Consider the following 13,378-nt stretch of genomic DNA (forward strand, 5'->3'; position numbering starts at 1 on the left):
ACTTTGCAAATCTATTCTACCATTATTTCATTTCTTTTGATTCTGTTTAAGAAGCAAAGAATGGTATATTTCTGAGGACTAGTAAAATTCTTTTATGCAGTAATAGATATTCCAGAAAGAAAAAAAAAGTCCATTAATCTCTGTTTCCTTCCTTTATTCTCTTCACTTATTTCCAAAGGCTTTCTTAGGATGCTGGCAGTAGATGCCATGATATTTGTCAGGATTTATTTTTAGATTTCTTTAACCAAGGAGGAATCTCTACCTTTTGATAACAACTCGATATTCCATTAAGTTCTTACTAAGAGGAACTCTCTCTCACAACTACCCTTAGTTTTCATGTCCCTAATTTTATCCTGTTGTTTCTGGCTAGAAACTGGAAGAATTTTACCTTGTTTTTTGTTTGCAGAATCTTAGAACTGCAAAGAAGCCTCAAGAATGTCTGGCCCATCTTCTCACTTTTTCAGATACCAGAGTTCAGGGGGGTTGAGTGGATTGTCTGCTGTCACAAAACTGGTGTTAACAGAACTGGAAGCAAAACTCATGCCTTCAGATTCCCAGCTTAAATCTTCCCGCCTCTATGATGTTCAGAGATGTTTCCTTTGTTATTGTCAAGTTCTGTGAATTTTCTTCTTAGAATGTGTCCCTTGGATGTGCCTCAGTCTCCATAATGCCCCAGTTGGTTTATTCCCATTTGCAGTGATGGGACACTTGAACAGATAAAGACTTGAGAGAGGCATAGATTGGTTCATTCACTCCTTGAAGCCAGGAAAGGCATCACTTTCATCTTGGTAGCTCTAAGCTGAGAACCATTCCTAGGACCTGAAAGGTTGTCCATAAACAATTGTTGAAGAAATGAATGAATTAAGAAAAAAAAATCTCTTGTCTTACGACACTGTGTGAACTGTGAGACGTGTAAAAACCGGAAAAAAATTTACTGCCAACCATGAAAATGTAATCTTGAAGCTGAAAGCACAGGTGGGAAGTAGCAATGTAAGAAACTATATTTAATTGCCAGAATACGAGTGCTGTAAAAGTTCAGAAACGAAAAACTAATTTAGTCAGAGTCTATAAAAATATAAGAAGTGTGGATAGAGTCAACACCAATATATGTTGTGAAAAATAGAAAGTGTTTCTAGTTTGAAGGGCATATCTTCTTGACAAATAAAGAAAGGAGAAATAAAGGAAAAAAGTGTTTTTCAAAAGAGTAAATAGAGAAAAACACCAGTAACCTAGGGATAAGAGAAGGAAAGAAAGCAGAAATTGTTTGACTAATTTAAGTCATTTCATGAATAATAGATTCATAGCTTTTATTTTTTTGAGCAATCATCTGATTTATAAAAAGATGCAACAATACTTAAAATGATATAAAATACTGATTTCAAAACATCAAAAAATGAGTATATTTAACCATACTCAGCTCATAACAGAGCAAATGGGTAAGAAGAATAATTCATACTATAGCATATTGTTAATATGAACTGGCAACAGAAAAAGTTGGTATAAGAAGGCAGGAAAACTCTTTTAAGAATTAGAACCAAGGGGCTCCATAATCATCTGGCATCCGCTCAATGTTGTACCTATGGTTAGAAATGTACATGTTGGGAACTCCGGGGATCTTCTGGATCCTTTGTTAAGGTCCAGGTCAACTGTGGCCATGATGTAACATTTGTGCTGAGTTACTCTGTACTAAGCAGTCATCTGCATAGGTTCCTTTGTGTGCATGGCAATCCTTCAAATCTTGGATCCATGGCCAACACGCACATAAGAAAATGCTCTGCATCACTTGCCATCAGGGAAATACAAATCAAAACCACAATGAGATCCCACCTCACACCAGTGAGAATGGGGAAAATTAACAAAGCAGGAAACCACAAATGTTGGAGAGGATGCGGAGAAGAGAGAACCCTCTTACACTGTTGGTGGGAAGGTGAACTGGTGCAGCCACTCTGGAAAACTGTGTGGAGGTTCCTCAAAGAGTTAAAAATAGAGCTGCCCTACGACCCATCAATTGCACTGCTGGGGATTTACCCCAAAGATGCAGATGCAATGAAACGCCGGGACACCTGCACCCCGATGTTTATAGCAGCAATGTCCACAATAGCCAAACTGTGGAAGGAGCCTCGGTGTCCATCGAATATGAATGGATAAAGAAGATGTGGTTTATGTATACAATGGAGTATTCCTCAGCCATTAGAAACGACAAATACCCACCATTTGCTTCAACGTGGATGGAACTGGAGGGTATTATGCTGAGTGAAGTAAGTCAATCAGAGAAGGACAAACAGTGTATGTTCTCATTCATTTGGGGAATATGAATAATAGTGAAAGGGAATATAAGGGAAGGGAGAAGAAATGGGTAGGAAATATCAGAAAGGGAGACAGAACATAAAGACTCCTAACTCTGGGAAACGAACTAGGGGTGGTGGAAGGGGAGGAGGCCGGGGGGTGGGGGTGACTGGGTGATGGGCACTGAGTGGGGCACTTGACGGGATGAGCACTGGGTGTTATTCTGTATGTTGGCAAATTGAACACCAATAAAAAATAAATTTATTATTAAAAAAAATCTTGGATCCTTGGCAATCCTTAAAGCCGCTCAATACTTTTGCCTCCGTTTCTCAATTTCAGCCATTACACAGTCAGTTATACAAGGGATACACCAAGTTTGGCTTTAATGGAAAAGTTGATAAAGTTGGTATCAACCAGGATGTGGTGAGGTGGGCCCAGCTGTGTGTAATATTGGAAGAATAAGCAGGAAGGATGTTGGGGGACTTCTGTTTCCTTGAGTGCACTGGGATCTTTCTTTTCTTTCTTTTTAGGTTTTCATCTATCCTTCTCTTTAAGCCTCTGATCTCGGAGACTAAGCATTCGCTTCATGGTCACATACTTTCTTGCTTTCTTTTGCTCTCCCATGTTCACGCTGCACTCTTGTTTCTTCCGGAATCAGATTCATAGCTTTTAATTCATGGTTTAAGAATGTAAATCATTTTATTATGTGGGTTTTAAGAGCATCTCATGAACATACTCCAGGGCTTCTAGTCTCTCTGCTGAGACCTTCTACTAAGTAGGGCGAATAATTTTTCCAATTAACTCATTTATTACAAGCTAAATTCTCATTAATTTTTAGAATTGAATTGGGAGGGCCAAATGTGGTTCTTTACTATTGATTCAAAGCATAAGGTAACTACTTAGCTTGGTAAGTAGTTCAGGTTTTGTCAGTCACAGGGGCACCTGGGTGGCTCAGTCAGTTAAGTGTCCGACTCTTGATTTCAGCTCAGGTCATGATCTCAGGGTCCTAGGATCGAGCCCTGCCTGGTGTGGAGCTTGCTTCAGATTCTCTCTCTCCTTCTCCCTCTGCCCCTCCTCCCACTCTTTCTCTCTAAAATAAATAAATAAATAAAATAGATTTTGTTTTTCAGTCACAGATGGAGTATCCCTTTAGAGAAGACTGAACATTGAAGAGCTTCAGTATTGAGGCTTGCCCAATCTCAGGGTCTGGGTCATTCCTGAAGGTGGCAGCACTTCCCCTCTATAAGCCTTGACTTCATTTTCCCCACCTGAAAAGTGAAAATTCTATCCCAAGACTTACTTCTCCTTTGGCATAGAGGACATGCATTGGGCTGAATGTCAGAAAGCCTGGGCTCTGATTCTGACCACACACCTGGAACAATGAAACTCAACTTTCTGCATCTTCAGTTTCCTCCTGTGCTAACTTAGAACTGTATTCTGAGGCTACTTTCTCTCAAAATTTACGTATTAGCTAAGGCTCTCTGTTTGTAAGTACCAAAGGAGTTTATTGAAAGATAGAACTGGAATCTAAAAGGAAGTCACATGACCTTTGTTTCCAAGGTTATAGGATTCAATTAAGAAAAAAACGAGAAAAGGGATTTCTACCTTTTCCATATGGCTTCAGAAAGGAGAAGAATAGGAACGGTGGAGGTTCAGAGGAGCAGGGCGTAACAGCCCATTCCCTCCCTAGGGCACATGTCACACTGCTTGGGGTTCAACCTCCTATGATCAAGCATTTGATTGTTTGATCCTCATTCCTCTGCAAGGGATGGCCCCCGAGCCTGCCTAGGCATAGCCAGTGCTCCCTTCCTAGAGGTAAAATTTCAGGAATAACGACTGACAAAATATAAAAGTAATGAGATATGGTTTCTGAGGGTCAAGGCAAATTATAAGGAGCAGGTCCAAGGTCTTGTCTAGAAGAGACTCTAACATGTATCTTTCTTTTTTTCTTTCCTCCCTTCTTTCCTTCCTTCCTCCTCTTTCTTTCTTTCTTTCTTTCTTTCTTTCTTTCTTCTTTCTTTCTTCTTTCTCTCTTCCCTTTTTGGGGGACACACCACAGGACAGGAGGAATGTCCTCAAAACTGAAATATACACAGAGAGGAGCCCAGAGGCACATGCAGAAAATACTGACACACACATACACAGACTCAGAACACACATACACACAGAGACAAGCCCAGTGGCACCAGATATACAGACATACAGGGATACACATAGAACCAACGCACCTCACCACCCAGCAGCTGCACAGTCGTGGAAACGCCGGACACACGTGGATGTGTACATAGAACAGGAACACACCCACAGAGACATGCCAGGCACACAGTCTCAGGAGCACACACAGACACACAAAGTTCACAGACACACAAATATAGAGAGTATAATGGTAAGTGAAAAAAGTCAGTCAGAGGAAGACAAATATATGATTGATTCCCCTCTTTATGCGAAATGTAAGAAATAAGACAAATGAAGAAACAAAGCGATAAACCACAACAATGAAACCCAGACTCTAAATACAGAGCACATACTGGTGGTTGCCAGAGGAGGGGGGCAGGTGGGGGCATGGGTGAGATAGATAAAGGGGATTAAGAGTACATTATCTAACATATATTTTCTTCCTCAGGATATGCAGACTCCTGCTAGAGACAGTAACCAGATTTTGCTTTGAGGAATGTTCTTTCTCTATTGGATACAGCTTTGGGGATGTTTTAGCAATCTATCACTGCAAAAAAGCCACTCAAAATTAGTGGCTGGCTGAAGACAAAACCGTGATGGTGCCCATGATCCTGAGGGTTGGGACTCGGGGCAGGACTCAGTGAGGACAGCTTGTCTCTGCTCCACATGGTGGCAGGCAGCTGTAGAGGCTCCCCTAGGGCTGGGGCATCCACGATAGCATCTTGGCAGCCAGGCAGCAGGTGCTGGCTCTCGGCTGGGAGCCCCAAACCACATCTATGCTTAGTTTCTTCCCCTCTCCAGCCTTCATCCCTTAACCAATCCCCATCTCAGATCCTGCTTCGAGGAAACTTGGCCTGTGTCCCTGGGCTTCCATGTCCTCACATGCACATGACAAGGGTGCAGCTAAATTGCCTGTCAAGGCCCTGCAGGCTGGGTTTGGGCACACCGGTCACTCCTGCTCCCCTCTCTCTTCCTCCCTGAGTGAAGGGGGAGTTTTCTCCAGATCCTGAAACCCAGAATGTCAATAAGCAGTAGAAGATTTGTAGTCTTCCAAGTCACACAGCTCTAAATTTACTCTGTCTCTGAGGCTGTCAACCTGCTCCTTCATTTCTCTGAACCCGAATTTCCTCATCAGAAAAATGGCAATATTCATAGCTATCTCAGAGGATTGTTATAAGAATTAACTGCAAAAAAGAAAAGAAAAACAACTAGAGGTCCTGGTACACAGAAGTTGATTCATAAATGTTATTTCCTCTTTTGCTCAAAGACTCCATTACTTTATTATATGACTTTATTACATTCCCCCAGGAACAAAAAGATAAAAAAAAAATCCTAGTATCATGTATTTTCCACTGATGTACGTGGTGGCTGGAGGGGCAATCTTGCTTAAATGATGTCCTCGGGGAGCACAGTGACTTGGTGGGAAGTGTCAATCACTGAGATTTGATCCTGACGCCTAACCCAGGGCGATGGTAGGGTCTTGGGATCCATGATTCCCTTTGTGGTTAAAGGAATAAAGATTACATTAATTTTAGCTGTTTTGTTTCCAAGGTCACAGGATTCAATTTTTTAAAAAAATGAGAAAGGGGATTTCTACGTTTTTCGTATTTATTAAAAGACACACATGCCGACCAACCCCATTCCAGCCGCCGTTTAAGCTGAGCATGATGAAAGTCAAAAGCTATTCAGACTCCAAGTTAGCACTTCATGGAATGATTTACCTATTTGCTTCTGAGTCAATAAAAGCTCAGCACTAAACCTCAGAAATGAAAAACCACAAATTTGTTCACTTATTTTACTACCAGTCTCTCAGCTTTTATGTCTCCTAACTTCTAAGCCCTTCCTAAGTTCTCACATTTTTAATGTTTTGCCAATAAAAAGTGAGCATGACTTCTTTCTTCCTACAGGTAGCAATCCATGGTTACATTTAAGTGAGGGTGCAGACCCCATGGCTCCGTGGCCAAATTCATGGCATCCGGGTACCATCCATCGTGAAGGGTGGCCGCTGAGAGCCATTTCCCATAATATGTCTCCTGGAGCTTCTGCTCTCTCGCTTGCATGGCTTGCCTGAAAATTGGAGTTTCCTTCCTTCACTAGAGAGCCACAAACCCTAATTATTCAATTAATTTTACAGCGAGACCAGCATGGGATTCGCAAGGGTGTTGTAGGATCATTTGTTAAGCACCACGTTTCCCATACCAGATAACAACTTGGACCAACTTTCAAAGCATTTACTTCTATTTACAATCATTGGCAGATTTGCTCAGCAAGTGAGATGGCATGTAGCAACCTAGAGGTCAGGTAGATGTAAGAAATCACTTAATAAACCACTGAGAATTTATAGACCGCCACAGGTTTTGTGTATGATTCACATTCTTGTGTCCATAATTTTTTTTAATAAATTAATTTTTATTGGTGTCCAATTTACCAACATACAGAATAACACCCAGTGCTCACCCCGTCAAGTGTCCCCCTCAGGGCCCGTCACCCATTCACCCCCACCCCCCACCCTCCTCCCCTTCCACCACCCCTAGTTCATTTCCCAGAGTTAGGAGTCTTTATATTCTGTCTCCCTTTCTGATATTTCCCACACATTTCTTCTCCCTTCCCTTATATTCCCTTTCACTATTATTTATATTCCCCAAATGAATGAGACCATATAATGTTTGTCCTTCTCCGACTGACTTACTTCACTCAGCATAATACCCTCCAGTTCCATCCACGTTGAAGCAAATGGTGGGTATTTGTCGTTTCTAATGGCTGAGTAATACTCCATTGTATACATAAACCACATCATCTTTATCCATTCATCTTTCGATGGACTCTTGTGTCCATAATTTAAGCAACCTTCATGCTTAACTCTCACTCTACTTGAAGACAACGCATGGAAAAAGACATGAAAAGGGAAACTACATATTTAGCCTCATTAATAATCAAAGAAATACTACTTGAAATAACTGCAGTATTTCTGTTCATTAACCTGGCAAATTTAAATCATAAGGGGGGAGTATGTGGAGTCGGGCATCACCATACACTTGTGATATGGGTACAAGTGAGGAATAGCCATTGTGGAGGGCTTAGTTTGGCATTCTGTGTCAAAATCCTTAAAAAGAAAACCTTAGACCCAGTTGTACATCAATAATTAACTTTAAAGACATGACCAGAGATATACTCAATGATCTTTTGGCAAACATGCTACTAAAAGTATCATCATTAATAACAAAAACTAGAAATAAGTGGTCAACAGCAAAAAATTAGTCTGATAACCTGCAACACATCCATTTTAATGGAATACTATGCACCAGTCAACAGTGATTTTTCAGAAGAGATGAGAAAAATAATTGTTACAAGAAGAAGAATTACAGAAGGCCAAAGTGTGGTGGTCATTTTATTACAAATAAATAGAAACATATGTATATAAAGATATTTCTACGTGGGTATGCATATATAGGTGTATATTTATTCACATACATGTGTGAGCTTAACACATTATCTTTTTCCTAGACCACTGACCTCATCCTCCTGCTTCCATTTCGTGTCACTCCAGTTAATTCTCTACAAAACAATGAGTTATATTTTTTAAAAAATTTTATTTATTATTTATTTTAGAGATAAAAAGAGAGAGAGAGCACAAGCAGGGGGAGGAGCAGAGGGAGAGGGACAAGCAGAGTCCACATTGAGTGCAGAACCTGAAGCAAGGTTTGATCCCATGACCTGAGCCAAAATCAAGAATCAGAACTTAACCAACTGAGCCACCCAGGTGCTCTGAGAGTGACCTTCTTAAACACTTTTTTAAAAAAAGATTTTATTTATTTGAGAGAGAGAGAGAGTGAGTGAGAGTGAAAGAGCACAAGCTGGAGGAGCAGAAGCAGAGGCAGAGGCACGGAAGAAGCAGACTCCCTGCTGAGTAGGGAGCCTGATGTGGGGCTCCATCCCAGACTTCTGGGATCATAACCTGACCCCAAAGGCAGGTGCTTAACTGAGTGAGCCACCCAGGTGCCCTGAGAATGACCTTCTTAACTAGATCATGGTACTGCCTTGCTCTGAATCTCTAATGCCGTTTTTCTACATATAGAGTAAAGCAAAACTCTTTATCAATCCCTTTGTAGCCGTGTGTGGTGTGTCACTTTCACATCTTTCTGTCTTCATCTCTTTAACTCACTGATTGTCTCTGTGTTTATAGGAATAATAAGGGATGCTCTGTGCAAAACTTCTCTGATAATTTGAGTGAAGTGCCAAGCTGGAGGTACATTGTTCTTCAGGTGCATTAAGTCAGAGATGGGCAAGAACATTAGGCAACTAAATGACAACTTACTCAGCTCCTCTCCTCTGTCCGCAAGGAGTCAATGCTGACCTGCCGTGGAGGCTAGAATGGGTGAGGAGGAAAAGGAACAAACGGAGGTCAATAGCCTTGTGATCTCTCTTTTTCTTTCTTTCTTTCTTTCTTTCTTTCTTTCTTCTTTCTTTCTTTCTTCTTTCTTTCTTTCTTCTTCTTTTTTTTAATCTCTCTTTTCAATTTGCTCCTCTGGAGCTGGCAGAAAATCTCAGGGGGGTTGTTAAAATCAACTTTTAAAGATTTTATGGGTCTGCTCTGAAAATGTAGCCTGGAGGGGGCTCATTAATATCTTCATTCTGCTATGGATAGAATCTTATTTAGCTAATGTTACTTCTATTTCCACAAATTCCCTGACATTTTCAGGTCAACTATCAACATGAACAAGGTACCATTTTGTTTTTGTTTTCTAAAGCTCCATTTATTTCATACTTGGGCTTCTTAGCTTCTTTCATTGAGTATTTGCTAAGTAAGGAAGGAGGAAAGAAAGAAAATTAAAAGATATGAATTTTTACTTGAATTTCCCATAGTCTTACCCAGCATAGATACATAGGAATATATAATTTCAGTCATGAATTTGTACCTGTATGTATAAATACACACACACACATTCATAATGACCATATACCATACACATGTGTACAGATAGATAGGATCATGTGTATGTATCACAATGGGATTGTAAGGATATATAAGGACTCCTCATTTACAGAATTGTATAGACCCCATAGAGAAAATCCAGCAAAGTCACAAACCTTACTTTCATTTTTACTTCAACTTTCCTACATTTTCCCAGAAGGGTCTTTCCCTGGCCTCCACTGTAATGAATGGGAATAAAGGAGCAAAGGCCTAGCTTAACATTAACCAAGGCTAAACTTTACTTTGAAAAGCTAGAAATTTACCTCTTGATTCAGCCAAATTGAATATGCTTCATAATTTCCAATTTGGCATTTTGCCCTCCCTTCACCTTCTGTTAAGACTGCCTTCCCCGTCTACTTTTTTGCATGTTGAAATCCTCTCTTTCTTTTGAAGTCCATCTCAAGGGACTCTTCTAGACGGTTTTGCCTTTTCTAGGTGAACCCCATGCCTTTTCTTTGTATTTCCTTCAGAAGACTTATTGTAAACTGCCCAGTGCCAGTGATTTTCCCCGTTTGCTTGACATCCCCCTCCACAGCATGGTAAAAGCCCTTCACTCTGCTCCTAGGAGCATCGCCAGCCTAACTGGGGGGAACTGAGCTTCCATATTCCAGAGTTTACCTTTTTTTTTACATGTTGTGTCGGGTTCTGGTGTAAGAGGGACCAAGAAAAAGGATTACTAAGGAGGTAAATAGAAGGAGCTAGAAGGAGCCTTTGGACCTACCTTCCTGGGGAGGGACTAGTCCCCCCTGAAGTGAGACCAGCAAGCAATACACCTGTGTGTGTGTGTGTGTGTGTGTGTGTGTGTGTGTGTATGCATGTGCACATGCTGGTGCTGGCTTCCCAGCCTCTGAGTTAACTGCAAAATGAAGAAATCCATTATTGGAAATGCCAAATTACTAACACTTATGAGGAGTCAGCCCTAGTACTCAGTACTTAACCTGTATCATCCTATATAATCCTTTTTAAAAATCACATGGATAATCAATTAATCCCATTTTAAAGATGAGGCAACTGAGGCTCAGAAAGGTTAAGTAACTTTGTCATAGTCACTTCGCTAAAAAGCAGCAAGTTGGGAGGTGACCCCAACTTTATGAGCCACTAAACCCATGGTCTTAACCATTTAATTGCACCGCCTCCCAGCGGAGATGGTGGTGGCAGTGGTCTGGCAATATGTCCCGAAAAGACACAGGGTGGTAAGTAACCTGATGCAAGCGAGGCAGTGATGGGCCTTGAGCGGAACATCCATCCTCTGCATGGTAATGGGTGTGTTCTTGAGGGTACGTGTGTGCATATTAGGGGGAACACAGGTGTCAGAGTCCCTGCAGCAGCTCTGCCTTGACTCTTTGCCAAGGTACACATGCGCTTCTTGAGGACATGGCCCAGGAGACACATGAAGAGTATGACTAGTGAGAGCAAAGTTGGGGATTCACCTGGATCCAGTCCAGGGACAGTGGCTGTCAGGCAGTTGGCAACTTCAACAGGAAGAGAAGCTCTGGCTAAGAGGACAGGGGAAATCGGAGTGTCGCTGTACAGGGGAGCTGGGGCTCATGCCTGAGCCAGGAGCCACTGACCCTGTGGGAACTGAGGCAGGGAGCGTGCCACAGCCCACAGGAAACTACTGGAGAGAAGGGATTGCGGGGTGGGGGAGAACTCTGGTCCTTGCTGCTGAGTTGGTGAGCTGAGCTTAAACAGCTAGTCCTGTGTATGCTCACCACTTAAACTGTGCTTCTCAATTCTTCATACTTGGGTTTCTTGCGCTACCAGGGTCTACATGAATATCTCTATTAAGAGAGGGGAGGGGCACCTGGGTGGCTTAGTGGGTTAAGCCTCCGACTCTTGACTTCAGCTCAGGTCATGATCTCAGGGTGGTGAGATCGAGCCCTCAGGCAGGCTCCACGCTGAGGGTAGAGTCGGCTTGAGAGTCTGCCTCTCCCTCTTTCTCTGTCCCTCCCTCCTACTCAAGCCCTCTCTCTGTGTCTCTCTTTAAAATAAGTAAGTTTTAAAAAATAAATAAAATAAATACAAGCGGGGTGGGGGGTGGGGGGGGGAGAAGAACCTCTAACCTCCATGCAGTTTTCTTTGGAATGTAAGATAATAAAGATTCCAGCATGGCCTCCTGGCCCATGCACACCATTTTGTGCTGATAGTCATGGTTGGGAAGAGCAAAACCCTCCAACTTTGAGCTCAGCCTAAAAATTTAATCAGAGGCTTGAGAGACTGTCAAAGCAAAGCTAAAGTGGAGAACCCAGAGACTGCTCCTTTGGTCCAAGAAAACATATAAATAATTATTCCACTATGAAATGGAAGAGACGAGAGATGATAAAACGCAGGAGGCTAAGTTGCTATCAAATAAACTAATAAGAATTTTGAATGTTTCCCTTGGTCAACTGACATGACAAAGCTTTATGGCTCTGAGACATGGAGAAAAAGGAAGATAGAAGAAAGATCTTAGTAGAGAAGTAAAAGTGGGGCCCCCAACAGTGAGCAGGGACAGCTGGGGCCTCAGGAGGAAGGGTCTCTTTCTAAATGTGAAAGCTGGGGATCCCGGGGTGGCTCAGTGGTTTAGTGCCTGCCTTCGGCCCAGGGCGTGGTCCTGGAGACCCGGGATCGAGTCCCACATCAGTCTCCCTGCATGGAGCCTGCTTCTTCCTCTGCCTGTGTCTCTGCCTCTGTCTCTCTCTCTCTCTCTGTCTCTCCTGAATAAATAAATAAAATCTTAAAAAAATAAATGCAAAAGCTGATGAACTTAATATAATTGCCTGGAATTGTATTTAGTTTTTTTTTTAGTTGTTTGTTATACTGCACTTCTGTAACATGTATGAATTTCAGAAGCTATAGACTCACATGTGAAAACAAATCCTTCCATTTTTTCTGAAATAAAAATTTTTTTCTCTTGAGCTTCCAGATCTCATTGAAGGTCAGAAACACAGTCTAATTCAATTTGGTCATAAAGAGAGAAAAAACAGTTTTACCACACCTCTCCATCTCTTTCTCTCTGTTAATTTGCATCAAAGTTCAAGGGAAATATGGAGCCTCAGAATCATCAGGACAGTAGACCTACATCTGTAGGAACTGCATTTGGTTGCAAGTAGGAGAAAAAATCCATTAATTAGTGCATAATAATAACCATCAAGATGTCGTTTGCCTTATATGATGAACACTGGAGTCAGGGAGTCCAAGCTTGATAGGAGGCTCCGTGTTGCCACCCAGGACTCAAGCACTTTATCTTTTTCCTAGCATTGTGAATTTTGTCCTCATGCATGTCTCTGCTTTGCCTTCAGCATCTTGCATCCATTCCAGGAAGAAATAAGAGGAAGAGCAAAGGTCTTCGCTAAGGCACACATCTTTGCTGAGTCAGAAGCTCTGGAGAAATATTTCCCATATTCTGCTTTCATCTCGGCAGCCTGAATTGTGTCCTACAGTCATTCCTAGTTTGGACACAGTTTGAAAATGTGATTTTTTTCTTTAACATCTCCGAACAAAATGGTTGGGTGGTACAAAAAGAGCTAATAGCTATTAGCGGGCAACCAGCCAACTCTCTCAGAGGCATCACCTGTCCACACCAGCATCCCTGGAGACACAGTTTCTCCTCAAATCCCTAGGAATCATCCCTATCTCCTCTGGTATTTACCTTCCTTCTTCCCTGAAACACAGTGGATTTTGTGCCAGGGGCTGGGTGGGTGGAAGGATGCTATTGCTGATTTGAGCATCTAACACCAGAGGAGAGACCCAAATGCCCTGTTTCAAAAGCTGCTCATTTGGGTAAGTAAAGCCTCGGTAGCTTTCAGACTACTCTCTTCTGTTCTTACCCTTGGGACCCGGGCACTGCGGTAACATTTGCAATTTACTAAAGACCAGAATAGATCTAAATCCCATGGAAAATAATTGTTCCCTCACTTGCTACTCTCAGATACATTTTAGTGTTTAATTAACCCCAGAACTTCA

At 41.8% G+C, this 13,378-nt stretch overlaps 1 pseudogene; it reads right to left on the reverse strand.

Annotated features, from left to right (window-relative positions):
* Nucleotides 1-1,528: 1,528 nt before the first annotated feature.
* LOC129502702 (rRNA-processing protein FCF1 homolog) lies at nt 1,529-2,910 on the reverse strand (annotated as a pseudogene).
* Nucleotides 2,911-13,378: the final 10,468 nt, after the last annotated feature.

Source organism: Nyctereutes procyonoides, unplaced genomic scaffold (genome assembly GCF_905146905.1).
Source record: "Nyctereutes procyonoides isolate TBG_1078 unplaced genomic scaffold, NYPRO_anot_genome, whole genome shotgun sequence".
Taxonomy (NCBI): Eukaryota; Metazoa; Chordata; class Mammalia; order Carnivora; family Canidae; genus Nyctereutes; species Nyctereutes procyonoides.